Source organism: Lactuca sativa, chromosome 8 (genome assembly GCF_002870075.4).
Source record: "Lactuca sativa cultivar Salinas chromosome 8, Lsat_Salinas_v11, whole genome shotgun sequence".
In the NCBI taxonomy this organism is placed as follows: Eukaryota; Viridiplantae; Streptophyta; class Magnoliopsida; order Asterales; family Asteraceae; genus Lactuca; species Lactuca sativa.
In genome coordinates this window covers 275,591,493-275,608,661 of record NC_056630.2, presented here as the reverse complement: position 1 = coordinate 275,608,661, position 17,169 = coordinate 275,591,493, and positions in this window count along the sequence as shown.

Below are 17,169 nucleotides of genomic sequence, written 5' to 3'. Positions count from 1 at the left end.
TCAGCAATTACTAAGAGGTTATGGGGTGTCTCATAAGAGTAATAACTTATGAGTATATTGTGCTATGGTTATAGGTGGTGGAGCCGGTGTCAAGTGATGTGATGCTTGAAGTTTGCATTTCGAATCGACATCTGCAAAGTGAGTTATCCTCACTATATCGATAGGGTCTACGGCAGCAAGGCCGACCCTTTATAATTTACATTCTGGTTTAGGAAGGTTGCTTTGTTATTTCCATGTTAGATTTCATCTTGCTTTAGGATGGGTGTTATGTTATTGCTATCTTAGAATTCATCCTGTTTAGGATGGTTGTTATGCTAGAGATCGGTTAGATCGGTTGTCATGGTATGCTACGTATGATTCTGATCTGTTAGATCGAAATCATTATAGATAGTATGTTATGCTTTTATGATCCGTAAGGATTGGTATGTTAGTGACATGTTAGGTCGATGCTCTAGTTACGAGTGAAACTCTATGATTGATGGTAAATGAGATAGATATGTTTGCTATGTGTTTGTGCCAGTATATGTTAATATGCGTACATGGTTAGTCGCTTGTTGGTGGGTTTGAGGCGGTCCTGCTTTGTGCTGAAGGCCAACACACCCTCTGAGCGGTCCGGGGAGACTGTAGGCCCACGCGGCGGACTAGTGATGCCGAACGCTCGGGATAGATTCAGATAGACTGTAGGCCCAGTAGGACGGACCAGTCCGGCCGATGACCCAGTATGTATGTTGTGTGATTGATCGTTATGGCTATGGTTTCTGTCGGTGTGGTATTGGTATTTTGGGGGTAACTCACTAAGCCCTCGGGCTTACAGTTTTCAGTTTATTGTTTCATGTACTTCAAGAGAGCGAGGGAAGGCGAAGGCGTGACCGTACCGCTCCTCATCCTCATGATCTATTTTGGGACACTCTGATGATAATTGAATTGGAAATTTTTTGTAAAAACAATTACTATTTGACTCTTTTATTAGTATTAAAAGTTTAAATTTGGCTTAAATTTTATGGGTGTTACGAGTTGGTATCAGAGCCTTGGTTTGAGTGAATTGGAGGAACACTCATGTGAATCCAGTCTCAAATCAAGGAGATTTTTGGAAAATAAGTTTTAAAATGGTTTTCAAAATAAAGGATGGAGGATGCAGAGGGTACGATCAGTCAAAGCCTGTAAGTAAGCCCCAAAATAACATACAGTTATTTGATATTCTGATATGCTAAAACAGCATGCTAGTGCTAGGCTAGGTATCTTCAGGAATTGCATGATAGAATTGCCTAATTATAGGATGCCTATTAGCCTAGGGATCCTTGTATATGGAATTGCGATCATAACTATAGATGTTTAGCGTATGCACCACGGCTGTGTGTAGTCGAGATCCTATAGCCTGAGAATGTCTGATTCGACCTTAGTGTAGGATTCGATATTCGAAAGTCTATCGGGTCTAGCACTATGTGCAGTCAGTATACACTAGCGTTGCAGGGGATGATGGAAATTTCATGGATGAGTGAGTGGTGCGGAATTGTAGGGTCAGTTGCTAGTTGGGCGAAGTCCCGTGTTAGTGAGGGTTGAGTGCATATTATGTTGAATATAGTTTAGGGCGTTGTGGTGATACTTGAGACAAATATGGGTAGGTGTGGAAGGTAGTAGGGGCCCATACTACAGAAAGCACAGGACCCATACGCGTAGCAAGGAAGTCACAACGCCTAGGAATTGAGGGTATTGGTCTTCCGTCATTATATGATTTGTCTGAGACATTGAGTGCGTTTGAAGTATGGTAGTGACGAGACGTGTTGCTTCGGGATCCGGATCATCATCACGGTCAGGAGACAGACGATTGGAGGTGCCGGTAGCACCACAGCCCGTGGTTCAGATAGGGACTAAGGAGTTGGATGCCCGGATTCGGGAGATCATGCACGACGAGATTATTGCTGCATTCCGAGCGCAGCTGCCAGAGATGTTTGGGTCGACTAAGACCACGATGGTCAAGTATTTTGATGAGCGGTATGCCGCTCTATCAGAGACAGCTGCCGCTGCAGCCACATCGGCTGTAACTGCTGCAGTGGTTGGAGGAGGAGCCGACAGGGCTTTCCAGTACCGGGACTTCGACAATACGAAGCCCCTAACATTTGATGGTACACAGGATGCTATTCGGGCTATTAGATGGTTATCTGACGTGGAGGGATGTTTCTTCACATGTTCATGCCATGCTGACAAGAAGGTCAGCTGTACCCTGAACCTGCTGAGGCTTGGGGCGAAGGACTGGTGGAGGCTGACGATTGGGTTGTATACTGATGATCAGAGGGTTGCTATTACTTGGGAGCAGTTTCGGGATATGTTTCACACCCGCTACGTTCCGCGCGTGGAACGTGGAACGGGAGCGGCTTGCTTAGGAGTTTTTGACTTTGAGACAGGATGGGGATTTAGTGATGGAGATTACCCGAATGTTCACAGAGAGGGCTATGTTTTTCCTGGAGTTTGCGTCGGAGGAATCTCAGAAGACCCGTTATCTGAGTATGCTTAAGACGGATATACGACAGTTTGTGGCTACACAGCATTGCGATACCCTTCTGGATCTTCAGGAAGCCGTGTGGCGGCGTGAGTTGGAGATAGAGCTGCAGCTGAAGGAGCAGCGTCAGGCACCGAAACAATCTCAGCCGGCACCTAAGCAGTCTAAAACCGCTGATACACGGTCCGTGAGTCATCAGAGCCGCACTTGTAGAAAGTGTGGCAAGGCTCATTCAAGGGTTTGTCGAGCAGAAGGTGGGTGCCACAAATGTGGCAAGGAGGGGCACTATGTCAGGGACTGTCGTCAGTCCACCCCTCCAGTAAAAATATGAGGATTTGTTTCCATTGTCATCAAGTTGGTCATGTGAAGAGCAACTGTCCGCAGCTCACTGCCAAACCGACGCAGGGTTCTGCGCCAGCTACTGTGAGGATTGGAGATGGGAGGCCAGTCAAGATGGAGCCTCCGAAGGCTCAGGGTCGCGCCTTCTAGCTCACGGCCGAGGAGGCCAAGTGTCACAACCCGAAATCAAAGGCGGAAACGCTTCGGGGTGGAGAACGTCATGAAGTATCGCAACCAATGTACATAGTAAGCATAGTAAACACAAAACATTACATTACATAAAATCATTACATTTTTTTGAAAGTAAAGTAATACAAGTTTATAGATACATTAGTCTAAACAAAAGTAAGACGAGACTTCCATACGCTCCATCTTCTGCAAAAGAACGCAGGATACCTGTCTAAGGAGAACCTGAGAATACAAGCAGTTTAAAAATCAGGATAAAGTTGGTGAGTTCATAAACTGTTTGATTATGTAAAAAGATCATGTTTCCTTTGGTTTTCTGAAAAGTTGTTATCCAAGAAAATCACATATTTTCTTATAAAGACAGTTTAGTTAAACATCTGAATTCCGTTCGGTACAACAGTAGATAGTTTAATATGTAAAACTATATATTGAAAAACCCTAGATTACCATCCAGTACAACAGTGGGTAGTTTTAATATATAAAACTATAAATTAAAGGAAGATATAAAATCCGTGAACAAAATTTATATTAACACGCATTGTGAGTCGGATAACCTTGCTAATATGACACGAGACCTCCTTGACATTCTTCGTTGGACGATATCCAGAATTTGTCACCCCAGGCGTGCCCGCCTAACTATAGCTAGCAGTTAAGGTGTGGGTTTGTCAGTCCCGAATAGATCTATTCACAAATTCCATGCTCTCCCTCCAGGAGACTCTGGTTATCCTTCCGGGGAGGATTTACTGATAACCCGAAGGGTTTAATGAAGACAAATCTCACAAGCTAGTATTAAATTATTCATGGTGTACTCAGTCGTTATCAAACATCATAATCGTTTTGAAACATAATACAATAAAAACCATTAAATACAAAGAAATTACATGGCATGATACTCTAAATTAAACAGAGATAAACTGAATCAGACATAGTTTATCTATTAACTTTGCATGAAATATGTACTCGTAAAACAAGAACTGAAGATCCCAAATTATTCCCATAATAATTTGATTGTTTTGATTGTTTCTTACACTGTAATTGAAATCTACTTAGTTATATTCAGAAAAACATCCCTTATGCTCCACATGATAGAAAAGGGGTAAAGATATCTAAAAGTTTGCCAGATATTTATAGAATTACATCAGTTTTAGGTTTCGAAAACATTTATAATTTGCTTGTATTCCCCTCCCCCCCCCTTAAAACATTGAAAAACACGGAAAAAGGCGTAGGGGTATGAACTCACCGGTCGAGAAATGTGTTGGCTAGGAAGCTAAGTGTCAGTTCGAGGCTTGAAAACAGGCGAAGTTCCTATGTAATATGAAGAGATACATAATTTGTATCTAATTAGACCTTGATCTAGTAATTAAATAAGAATAAACACTTCTAGACGCGAAAACACTTGAATTCAAGTGTTTGGAGTGACCATGGTGGTATTTATGGATGTGTAGGGCTTGGATATGGAGTTTACTCTTCAAGAGTAAACTCCTAAAGGAGATTACGGCCCTAAGACCATATCCCTATGAGTTTACGGCCGTAAACTCATGGGTGGTGGGTTCTTGGTTGCTAAATGGCCTTATAACACTTGTGGAGTGATGCTAGGATCAAATCTAGGGCATAGGAAGTGATTTAACTATCAACGGGACCATTTATTGGAGTTTACAGCTATAAACTAGGATTTTACGGCCATAAACTCTCTCATACCCAATCCTTATGTGTTTTAGTGGTCCAAGATTAATCACATGTGATTCTAACTAATTTTACAAGTCATAAGATGAAGTTAAGACACCATTAGACCTATTTATAGGAGTTTACGGCCCAGGAACCTTTCCTTGGGGGGTTTACGACTGTGAACTCCTAAGGGAGTGGTTTTTATCAAGTTTAAGGTCCCTAACACATTTGTGGTTGCTTCTAGACATTAGTCCAATCTAAGTCATATCTAAGCTCTAAAGGTGGTTTGGAACACCACTAGAAAAACAGCCTTTTACGACGCTCATTGCGCGTCATAAAGGGATCAGACGATGCACAAATGCGCGTCAAGGAAGGCCCTGTCATAAAGAGAGACGACGCGCTTTTGCGACGCTCATTTACGACGCGCATTTACGATGCGCGTTTACGACACGCAATGCGTATCAAGAAAGGCCCTGTCATAAAGGAAGACGACACGCATTTGCGTGTAGTAACCTTACAACGCGCGTGTTTATGAGACGCATTGCATATCAAGGAAGCCCTTGTCAAGAAAGGTCATGTCATAAATGAAGACGACACACATTTTTGCGTATCGTAATTTTAATTTTAATTTTTAAAAAAAAAAAATTATTTATAGATTTACTGAATTTCAAATTAAATTTTCATATCATGTCTCATAATAGAAAATAAAATACCATATACAAAAAATACAATACATTTCACAAAAGTTAATGTCATACAAATAATCATTCCAATAGTCGACAAATGTAACATTTCAACATTTTTTATATAATTAACTAAATTATTAGCCAATTTTCCTAAAATACCAACATACTTTTCTATGAAGAGTATTAACACTATTCTTTTCCATCAAAAACTTCAAAACCTGCATAATTAAATTAATGTGTAATCAGCTATAGAAATTTTTGTGAGCATATGGATAATTCTCTATAAACACCACATAGAGGTATATAAGTGAAGTCAGAAGTCAGAACTGTAAGTAAGGCTAAAGATGCAGCAACTCACAATGAAAAAGTTGACTGATAAGACTCTAGAACCGTTCTTGCATCATTAGTAGAGGAGCAGGGGGAAATGGAAATTGAGGACAAAATGATGTTCCTGTTTCAGGGAAAACACCACCAGCTGGACTGATAAGGTGACAGAAGGTCCGTAAATATGAATTTTTAAAACAAAAAATGATTAGTTTTTAACATTTTTTTTATAGAAATCCACACGTGTTGATTTTGTCTCCAATCACCATGTAATAATTGCTACTTATATGGTGCATTAAGATACACAAATTGATTTCTTTTCTATAGGACTTTAGAAATGTTATAGATACACCATAAAATATCAAAAAGTCATAATTGAAAGAGTCATAAAAAGAAAGTTTTCATAAAAAAGAAAGTTACATACACCATAAAAGAAAGTTAGTCACCAAGGAAAATAGAAGAAATAGGGGAGAAGAAAAGAGGGACGAGAAAAGCAGAACCAAGAAAAAACAGAGGAACAATATTGCTTGGTGCTAAAGGTAACTTAACTGAATAAAACAATACTAGTATGTACTTTCACTTGTTCATGAACCTACTTTAATAGAAAAAATATAGCATACCTATCGGGTTTCTCCATGAAGTCAAATCCAAGTATATCATCAACACCAAGAGCACTAAGCTACAAAATAACATTAGAAAGGTTGCCTCTTTTGATCTCTGGCATTGTGGAATCATCATGTCCCTCAAATCTGCTCTCTGGATAAAGACAGAAGCATTTCCCAGCTCCTTCACGCCCTGCACGCCCACTGCAACATTAGAAAAAAAAATTAAAGTTGAATCACATTTCCATCTTATTTTATTATATTCTCTGCCATCTCAAAATAAAATGCAATGTTTGACTTGACACTTAGTTTAATGAAGTAAACATGGCTTTATATTTGGTCCCTGTATATGTAGATGTGAAATCAATGTGCTTACCTCCTTTGAAGAGCTTGAGCTTTTGTAGTTGTAAGAACAGTTAGAGACTCAATGCCACTATCAGGAGAGTAACTCCTCACTTTTACCCATCCAGGATCAATCACATACTTAATTCCAGGTATTGTCACTGATGTTTCAGCAATGATAGTTTCCAGTATTAGCTACAGTAACAAACACACCAATTTGACTTCAGGAAAGTAATTAGGGGTGTAAAGGAAAGCTTTGGATAGAGCTTAAACATTGATTGGTACGTGACTTGCGCCACTACAACTGAATCAGCCTACAAAGTCCAAGAGAAATACAAGTTAATAGTTTTAATTAAACAAGAGTTATCAAAAAGAATGATGATGACCATTATCAAAAATCAATATATACTTGGATTAGTAAGCCTTCTTTTGCCTCCACAGCCTGGTGGATCCCCTCTGACCATCATATTTTCTCTTCCACTCTCCCCGTCAACTTTAAATAACTACAAGATTTTTAATCGTTTAAACAGTTTATACTTTATACAGAAACATGTTTTTATCGTTTATAAAAACATACCTGAACGACATAATTCCCGTATTGATCTTATGCAAGCATGTGTACAGATTTCAAGATTTCATCTATGACTATGGTTTGAGTTTTTGGGTTGCTACATTGCTCTAGGACTCTCTGTTAGTAAAATTTCAATCATTTAGTAACAAGATCGAATAAAGAAAGTGAAATCTGTTACCCAAATGTTTAAAAAATGAAAAATAAATTCTGCTTTTTTACCTGAATAACGCGACAACCATATTGGTAAGTTGATAATGTAACAACTTGATCATAAAATGTAGATATGATGAAATGAATATCATCTTCCGGAATAAAGATAGTTAAACACCAATTTACTTTCTGGATCACGTAATTGCCAAATACATCAGTCATAAGTGAAAGAGCCTGAGGCATATTTTCATGAAAAACCATGTTTTTTTTTCTTCTGTGGTAGCGGTTTCAAGCTTTTGTTGAATAAATTGACTTCCATACTAATCGGAACTGCATAAATTAATGTTCAAAATGAGTTTTTGTTACATGTAGTTGTAGCATGAAGAAGTAAAACTTTAAAACTAACCTGAATTCAACAACATGTCCTGTGATTTCTGAATTATCCTTAAGCTGTATATTGTAATGATGTGTAGTGAAACAAACAATGAGATACTCATACAATGGATATGGATAACAAGACATCAAAAAGGAAAAAGAAGGGCAAAAAAGTAAAATACGAGGCCACGCATGAGAAGCTTAGCTACTTTAGCTGCAACTGTGTAACGTGCAGCATCCTTGCTAGCCTGAGAATGAGATGCAGATCAAAATATCAAAGCTGTTAAGTAACTAGTTCCTTTTTTTTTACTTTCCCAAATATTTTTTAAACATCATTTATCCGTACAACACTCAAAGTAAGAAGACATACCTCACCACTTATCATCAATGGGTTTCTTCCCTCATTAATTAGGACATAATCAACTTCATCAACTATTCCTTCATCAATTAGGACATACCCCATCGTGTTTCTCAAACCTGCATGATCAGAAGGGGAATTCTTGAATGGAATCAAAAATTCATTAACTATAACAATTATTTAACTATAACTAAACTTTTATTATACTTCAAATGATTACAAAACAAGTAAGTAACAAGACTGACAAAAATGTTTCAAAAAAAAGTTGAAAATTATATGGCATGGGACAGGGGCATTTTAGGCATGAGAGAGCTTGATGAGATTTTAGCAAATATATTTCAGCAAGTATATTTCAGCAAGTACTTACATTTAACATAGAACAAAGATTTCAAGCAAATAGATTTAAAAAAAGATTCAAATCATATCCCAACTTCAGATTTCAGCATGAGATTTTAGCAAATATATTTCAGCAAGTATGTTTGTTTCAACAGTTCATTAGTAAACATTTCAACACAAAAAATTAAAGGCAACAAAAAGAATTCAACTAGTATGTTTTATCTCAAGATGAAAATTCCAGCAGAGCACCATAAGATTGACCAGCATAAAAACGATTCAAACAGACAAGTATCTGTTGCATCAAGAAAATATAATTATTCAAAATCAACAACCAATCAGTTTCTATTGAAGCATATATACACACAATTCGGAAACAAATTAGTCAAACCTACATACATTTAGTCCATAGCTCCAAGTCTAGAATCTTTTTATTTGGATTTTTCATGTTGGGGAAAAGGAATACCTGTAAACAACCCATTTCATATCAATACAGATCATTGACCTAGGATTTCATTGCAGATGGTGACCACGAAGGAAGATTGATGGGTACGAATTTATCATCACCAAGTAAAAAATACGCAGATAGAAGACATGAATTAGCCTATCTCCAAAACGAAGGATTTATGCTAACGGGTTCAGGTTCAGGTCCAAGTCTTCATCTTGTAGCAGTGGATGCAGGGGTGGCTGAGCAGGGGTGGTCCAAGTTGAGTTCGTCAGTTCAAAGAGAGGGGATAATCAAATTCCTGTAATTGATGCGAAGGGAACAAATAAAAAAAAATCTTTGTTTTGCCCCTGGACAATAAAAAGGGTTAGATACAATTAGTGGCATAAAGGGAACAAATCAGAAAACATGTAACCTGTAAGACGTGAGCAAGTTACAAGAACTTTCTCTCTGTTTCTAAACGCTGGAGTGGTTATAGAGTCTTGTGTGTTTTCCAGCTAGTCTTTCCAACCAATAAGAGTCCTTTTAGTTCTCTCATGCGTCGTTTTATCCTTATTTGCCACCGAAACCTCTACTTTGGTGTGTTTTCGCAGGAGAAAGTTAGCGGGAAAATGAATGAAAGGGGAGATGACGAAAAAGATCTTGATGTTTGAGAATTTTGGGTGTGCGAAAGAATTTTGGGTGGGAATGAACCCTAAATCTCCAAGGTGGGGTTTTCTAATTTTTTGGGTTTTCTAATCGAAGTAGGGAGATCGATCGCCTTTTTCAGAGTGAAGACCTGGTGGAGGATAGAGATAAGAGAAAACCTGGTGGAGAAGGAGTCCCCTCCCTACATGTAATCTGCTGGCGACAAGGAAGAACAGCCAAGGAGACCGCCGGAGCACCTCCCCCCCCCCCTCCCAAGCTGTGGCAGACAAGAGAAGCGTCGCTGCTTCCCCCTTCTCCTTTTATCAAATCGATCCCGCACCAGAGGTGCCTCCTTTCTCGATTGATTTCCATCATCGAGCCACCATGACTGCTTGCGTTCCCATCTTCCTTTCTCGATAGATGAACCACGACCACCGGACCAAAACTCCCGCTACCTTCGTCATTCTAATTCCCCTTTTTTGATTTATCTGTAGGGAATAAGAAACAAACGAGAATCAATATTTGGATTCTAATATTGAGACTTAAGAGTATAATACTTAATTAGGGCTTTTTCTGAAAATTTCAACATCGAGTGGGGAATAAGAAAACTATTGGCGAGTATTCTCAATAACAGCAGAGAGATGAAGAAGGTGAAATTACAGCAACGATGAAGTAGATGAATGGAAATCAGAAGCCCTTTTTCTTGATTGAGATGATGAAGTCGAGAGATGGAGATGAAATTGTAACCTTCGATCTTTGATTGAGAAGTTGCACAACAGTGTGAGGAGAATGAAAGATGCGTGAAAATGCTTAGGGCAGGGAGGGTAGCGGGCTTTTCTAATTTTTTGGCTTTTCTTTTCCCGCTTGTAACTAAGGAACGCGCGTTCATTAAAATTATAAAGCGACACATATACAGGGCGCGCATTTAAGGTACAGCGCCCTCCGTGTTTTTAATTTTTTTTCTTTTGACACTAATTTAAAGGCACGCAATAATGCGTGACCTAAATCCTTAAATTTTCTGAAGAGATGACACTTTTTTAATGTCACTCTCGTTTGCGTAACATATATTAATGAGTGTCGTAATTTGCGCGTCGTAAAAGGCTATTTTTCTAGTAGTGGAAAGGTTTTAAGGGTCGATAACCCCATCTATGTGTGTTTGCGGCCTAGGGATGTTCCAGGGCTGTAAACACATGCTTATGGTCCTTTTGGATGATTTTGACACGAAATTGCAAGTTAAACATGATAATCTATGAGTTGGGATGGTTATCTTACCAACTTGAAGCTTGAATTGGATGGTTTTTGGATCAAGAACTTGGATTTGAGGGGAGAGAGTAGAGAGAGAGTGAAAAAACTTCAAATGAGGCTCACTCAACTTTAAATATAGTTTGATTTTGAGACACGGTGGAAATCTACCCGATACTGACGTTAGACGGGGCTTTTGGTCGTACCCGATTTAATTGTTGTAACCCGACGTGGTCGAAACTATAAATTTTCTAAATAATAATTTGGGATGCTTTCATGAGTTTCTAATGGGTTTGGATTCTTACGAGGTCATAATTAAAATCTTAAATTAAATGACCTAATCTAAAATGTTAACGGGAAAATTGAAAGACAAACGGGTTTTACCGACGGGAATGGGTTACAGCGACGAAACAATAATTTGGGGCAGTTTCTCTTGTAATGCCCGACTTCGCCGCAACCATAGCAGGCCTGATTGAGGTCTGTTCCGTAAGCTTGATTGGTTGATTGAGTTGGTGTTCTGCAACTTCGCGCGAGGTGACCCTCCTGGCCACAGTTTTTTACAAAACTTCTCACGACAAGGACCGGGGATGCGATGGTGGTAACTGCACCTCTTGCACCACGGAAGAATACCAGCATATCTAGTGATAGGTGATTGGGTTGTAGGAGCAACGCCAAGAGTAGTAGCAGCTTGAACTACCACTGTTTTGTGCTTCTTGGAGAATCCTTGTGAACTCTGACCCTTTTGCTTTTTCCAGAAAACCTTTTTACTTTCATAACGCTCATTCTGGTGCTCTATTATCTTAATGGTTTTGGGGGGTAGGTGTTACTTCCTGGTCCACTGGTCCGGATAGGGTTCAAAAGCGCCATTGCATCCATCACTGCGACAGTAACAGCTGTCTGAAATAAGACAGGGTCGAACGGAGGAGAATATGGTGGCGGAGAGTTGTTGTTCCTAGAGCTAGTTCCTTTCTTTGGAGACATTTTGATCTAAAATGATTAGGAAAAAGAGGATGGTAAGTCCTCTGAATTGAAAATGAGATACGAAACATGGTATATCTCATTATGATAGATATAAGGTTCCATAAGCGATAAGCAGGAAATAGTTATCAAAGCAGATAAACTATTTCTAAAGAAGGAACAAGTAGCAATACTCGGAATGAATTTCTACAACGTACGTGGCTTTGGCTAAAATACTCTCATAGTATTTTATGTTTCGTTGTGACGACGGCTCGTAGTTTGGGTATTGGGTAAGTTTTAGGCCTGCTGCACACCACAGTCACTCCCAAGCACATTTTGGCCGTGTCTCGAATGAATATAGTTGATTAGGCTATATTGACCTTAGACACGACTACATAACTGCTCAGGCTTAACCGCAGTGTACAACACCCATTTACTTATGTTTTGTTCTACTCGAGGTTACGAGTTACGGCGATTAGGTATACTTGTATATTTTTGAAAAATACTTATATTTTAAAGTATACTTTTAGTTCAGAGCACTTCGGCCCCTTAGTGTTTATAGTCTTATACCATGTAAGCTTTGGTATACTAGTTCACTATAAACAAGGGCTCTGATACCAATCTGTCACACCCCGAAACCGAAGGCGGAAACGTTCTGGGCCGGAGGACGTCATGAACTATCGCAACCGATGTACATAGTAAGCATAGTAAACACAAAACATTACATTACATAAAATCATTAAATTTTTTTGAAAGTAAAGTAATACAATTTTATAGATACATTAGTCTAAACAAAAGTAAGACGAGGCTTCCATACGCTCCGTCTTCTGCAAAAGAACGCGGGATACCTGTCTAAGGAGAACCTGAGAATACAAGCAGTTTAAAAATCAGCATAAAGCTGGTGAGTTCATAAGTTGTTTGTTTATGTAAAAAGATCATGTTTCCTTTGGTTTTTTGAAAAGTTGTTATCTAAGAAAATCCCATATTTTCTTATAAAGACAGTTTAGTTAAACTTCTGAATTCCGTTCGGTACAGCAGTAGATAGTTTAATACGTAAAACTATATATTGGAAAACCCTAGATTACCATCCAGTACAATAGTGGGTAGTTTTAATATATAAAACTATAGATTAAAGGAAGATATAAAATTCATGAACAAAATTTATATTAATACGTATTGTGAGTCGGATAACCATGCTAGTATGACACGAGACCTCCTTGACATTCTTCAGGCGTAGGACGATATCCAGAGTTTGTCACCCCAGGCGTGCCCGCCTAACTGTAGCTAGCAGTTAAGGTGTGGGTTTGTCTGTCCCGAATAGATCTATTCACATATTCCACGCTGTCCCTCCAGGAGACTTTGGTGATACTTCCAGGGAGCATTAAATGATAACCCGAAGGGTTTAATGAAGACAAATCTCACAAGCTAGTATTAAATTATTCATGGTGTACTCGGTCGTTATCAAACATCGTAATCGTTTTGAAACATAATACAATAAAAACCATTGAATACAAAGAAATTATCTGGCGTGATACTCTAAATTAAACAGAGATAAATTGAATCAGACATAGTTTATCTATTAACTTTGCATGAAATCCGTACTCGTAAAACAAGAACTGAAGATCCCAAATTATTCCCATAATAATTTGATTGTTTTGATTGTTTCTTACACTGTAATTGAAATCTACTTAGTTATATTCAGAAAAACATCCCTTATGCTCCACATGATAGAAACGGGGTAAAGATATCTTAAAGTTTGCTAGATATTTATAGAATTACATCAATTTTATGTTTCAAAAACATTTATAATTTGCTTGTATCCCCCCTGAAAACATTGAAAAACATGGAAAAAGGCGTAGGGGTATGAACTCACCGGTCGAGAAATGTGTTGGCTAGGAAGCTAAGTGTCAGTTCGAGGCTTGAAAACACGCGAGGTTCCTATGTAATATGAAGAGATACATAATTTGTATCTAATTAGACCTTGATCTATTAATTAAATAAGAATAAACACTTCTAGACGCGAAAACACTTGAATTCAAGTGTTTAGAGTGACCCGGGTGGCATTTATGGATGTGTAGGGCTTGGATATGGAGTTTACTCTTCAAGAGTAAACTCCTAAAGGAGATTACGGCCCTAAGACCATATCCCTATGAGTTTACGGCCGTAAACTCGGGGGTGGTGGGTTCTTGGTTGCTAAATGGCCTTATAACACTTGTGGAGTGATGCTAGGATCAAATCTAGGGCATAGGAAGTGATTTAACTATCAACGGGACCATTTAATGGAGTTTACAGCTATAAACTAGGATTTTACGGCCATAAACTCTCTCATACCCAATCCTTATGTGTTTTAGTGGTCCAAGATTAATCACATGTGATTCTAACTCATTTTACACGTCATAAGATGAAGTTAAGGCACCATTTGACCTATTTATAGGAGTTTACGGCCCAGGAACCTTTCCTTGGGGGGTTTACGATTGTGAACTCCTAAGGGAGTGGTTTTTATCAAGTTTAAGGTCCCTAACACATTTGTGGTTGCTTCTAGACATTAGTCCAGTCTAAGTCATATCTAAGCTCTAAAGGTGGTTTGGAAAGGTTTTAAGGGTCCAAAACCCCATCTATGTGTGTTTGCGGCCTAGGGACATTCCAGGGCTGTAAACACATGCTTATGGTCCTTTTTGATGATTTTGACACGAAATTGCAAGTTAAACATGATAATCTATGAGCTGGGATGGTTATCTTACCAACTTGAAGCTTGAATTGGATGGTTTTTGGATCAAGAACTTGGATTTGAGGAGAGAGAGTAGAGAGAGAGTGAAAAAACTTCAAATGAGGCTCACTCAACTTTAAATATAGTTTGATTTTGAGACACGGTGGAAATCTACACGGTCGAAACTATAAATTTTCTAAATAATAATTTGGGATCCTTTCATGAGTTTCTAATGGGTTTGGATTCTTACGATGTCATAATAAAAGGCTTAAATTAAATGACCAAATCCAAAATGTTAACGGGAAAATTGAAAGACAAACGGGTTTTACCAACGGGAATGGGTTACAGCGACGAAACAATTTACGGGTTGTCACATTATCCCCCCGTTAGAGGGAACTTCGTCCCGAAATTCAAAAATTAAGATACAGATTACGGAATTGGAAAGAGATGCGGGTATTTCTGCTTCATCGAGTCTTCGCATTCCCAAGTGAATTCAGGTCCCCACTTAGCATTCCAGCGAACCTTCACTATTGGGATGCGGCTTTGTTTCGTACGTTTGTTTTCTCGATTCATGACTTCGATTGGTTCTTCCAGAAAGTTCAAGTTTTCATTGTTCTTGGTCTCATCAAAGGGATTACTAGGGTTTCCTCGGGTAAGCACTTCTTAGGAATAGTGACGTGGAATACAAGATGGATGTTGCTAAGTTCTGAAGGTAATCAGAGTTTGTAGGCTACGGGATCGATCCTAACAAGGATCTCGAAAGGTTCTATGTATCTCGGGTTAAGTTTTTCTATGCTTTCCAAAACTTATATTGCCTTTCCAGGGTGAGGCCTTCAACAGGACACAATCTCTTACCTGGAATTCTAGAGGTTTTCGTCGTTTATCGGCGTAACTCTTATGTCTATCTTGTGACGTTTGCAATTGTTCTCGGATTTAGATGATCTTCTTGGTGTTTTAACGGATGATTTCAGTAACGGAGAGGGCACTGTCAGGGATTCGTCTCTGGACTAGTTGCGTGTCCCCTACTTCAGCCCAACACAGAGGGGATCTACACTTTTGACCGTAGAGGGCTTCGAACGGGGCAGCCTTGATGCTGGTGTGGTTGTTGTTGTTATACGAGAACTTGATCAAGGGTAAATGGGTGTCTCATGACTATCCTAAATCGATGACACAGGCTGTCAGTATGTCTTTTAGGGTCTGGATAGTTCTCTCACTTTGTCCGTCTGTCTAAGGATGATAAGTTGTACTCATATCCAGCTTAGTTCCATGAGCTTTCTGAAGGGACTGCCAAAACCTTGAGGTAAATCTGCTATCTTGATCGGAGATAATGGATGCAGCTACACCGTGCAGTTGGATTATCTCTTGGATGTAGGTTCGCGTTAGTCTTTTCATCTTGAATGATTCTTTGGTTGGAATGAAGTGAGCAGATTTCGTCAAACGATCGACACTTACCGAAATGGTATTGAAGCCACTCGTAGATTTGAGTAACTTGGTGATGAAATCAATAATAATAATCTCCCATTTCCATTCAGGTATCTCGGGATGCTGGAGCAGACCCGAGGGCTTCTGTTTGGGCATCTCAGATCTGTACAGATAAGTGGGAATGGATGGTCATCGTTAATGCCTTCGCCTTGCAACTTGAACTCTCCTTTCGGCTCAGGGCACCTGCTACCACATTGTATTTTCCGGGATGGTAGTGGATTTCACACACATAAACATTGAGCATCTCCACCCATTGTCGTTGTCTCATGTTTAAGTCTTTCTGTGTCAAAGTGGTTAGGGGTTTGGCGATTCTGGAAATTTTTTTTGGATGAACCTACAATAGTAATCAATGAGACCAAAGAATTGACGGATTTCTGTGGGTGTCTTCGATGCCGACCAATTCTCTATCGCCTATATTTTTATACGGGTCCACGTGTATGCCTTCCTCGCTTACCACGTAACCAAGGAAAGTGGTTAGGCCGAAGGGTATCACTACGAACTCGTAGTGTCCATATCGAGTCCTGAATGCTGTCTTGGAAACATCATTTTCGTGAACTCGAAGTTGTTGGTACCCTGATCTGAGGTCTATCTTCAAGAAATAACTGGCTCCCTGAAGTTGATCGAAGAGGTCACCTATTCGAGGAAGAGGATATTGGTTTTTGACTGTTAATTTATTCGACTCGTGGTAACCTATATACATCCAAAAGAATCCATCTTTCTTCTTCACAACAATACCGGGCTCCCCAGAGTGAGGAACTCGGTCTGATGAATCCTTTGTTGAGTAGCTCATTAAGCTGACTGGATAACTCCTGCATTTCTGCTGGCGCTAATCGATACGGGGGCTTGACTACGAGGGTAGCTCCAGGAATTAGGTCCATGCGAAAATCGACTTGACGTTCGGGAGGAATTCCTGGAAGCTCTTAGGGAAAGACACCAGGAAAGTTACAGATTGCAGGGATGCTCTTGAGGTCTTTAACTTCCCGTTCCTCATTGATTACATGAGCTAGGAATGCGTGACACTCCTTTCGCATAAACTTTTGAGCTTTGATGTAAGAAATGATGCGAAGATTGGAGCTAAGTTTATCGCCGTAGATTTATGAGAGTCTGACCAGAGGGGAGATTAAGACGGATGGCTTTTTCGTAGCAAAGGATATCTGCATGATTGGAACTTAAACAATCCATGCCAATGATAACATCAAAGCTCTCTATGGAAACTGGCATTAGGTCGATGGGAAGGGAATGATCGTTCAGGGTAAGGGTACAACCTATGAATCTATCGTT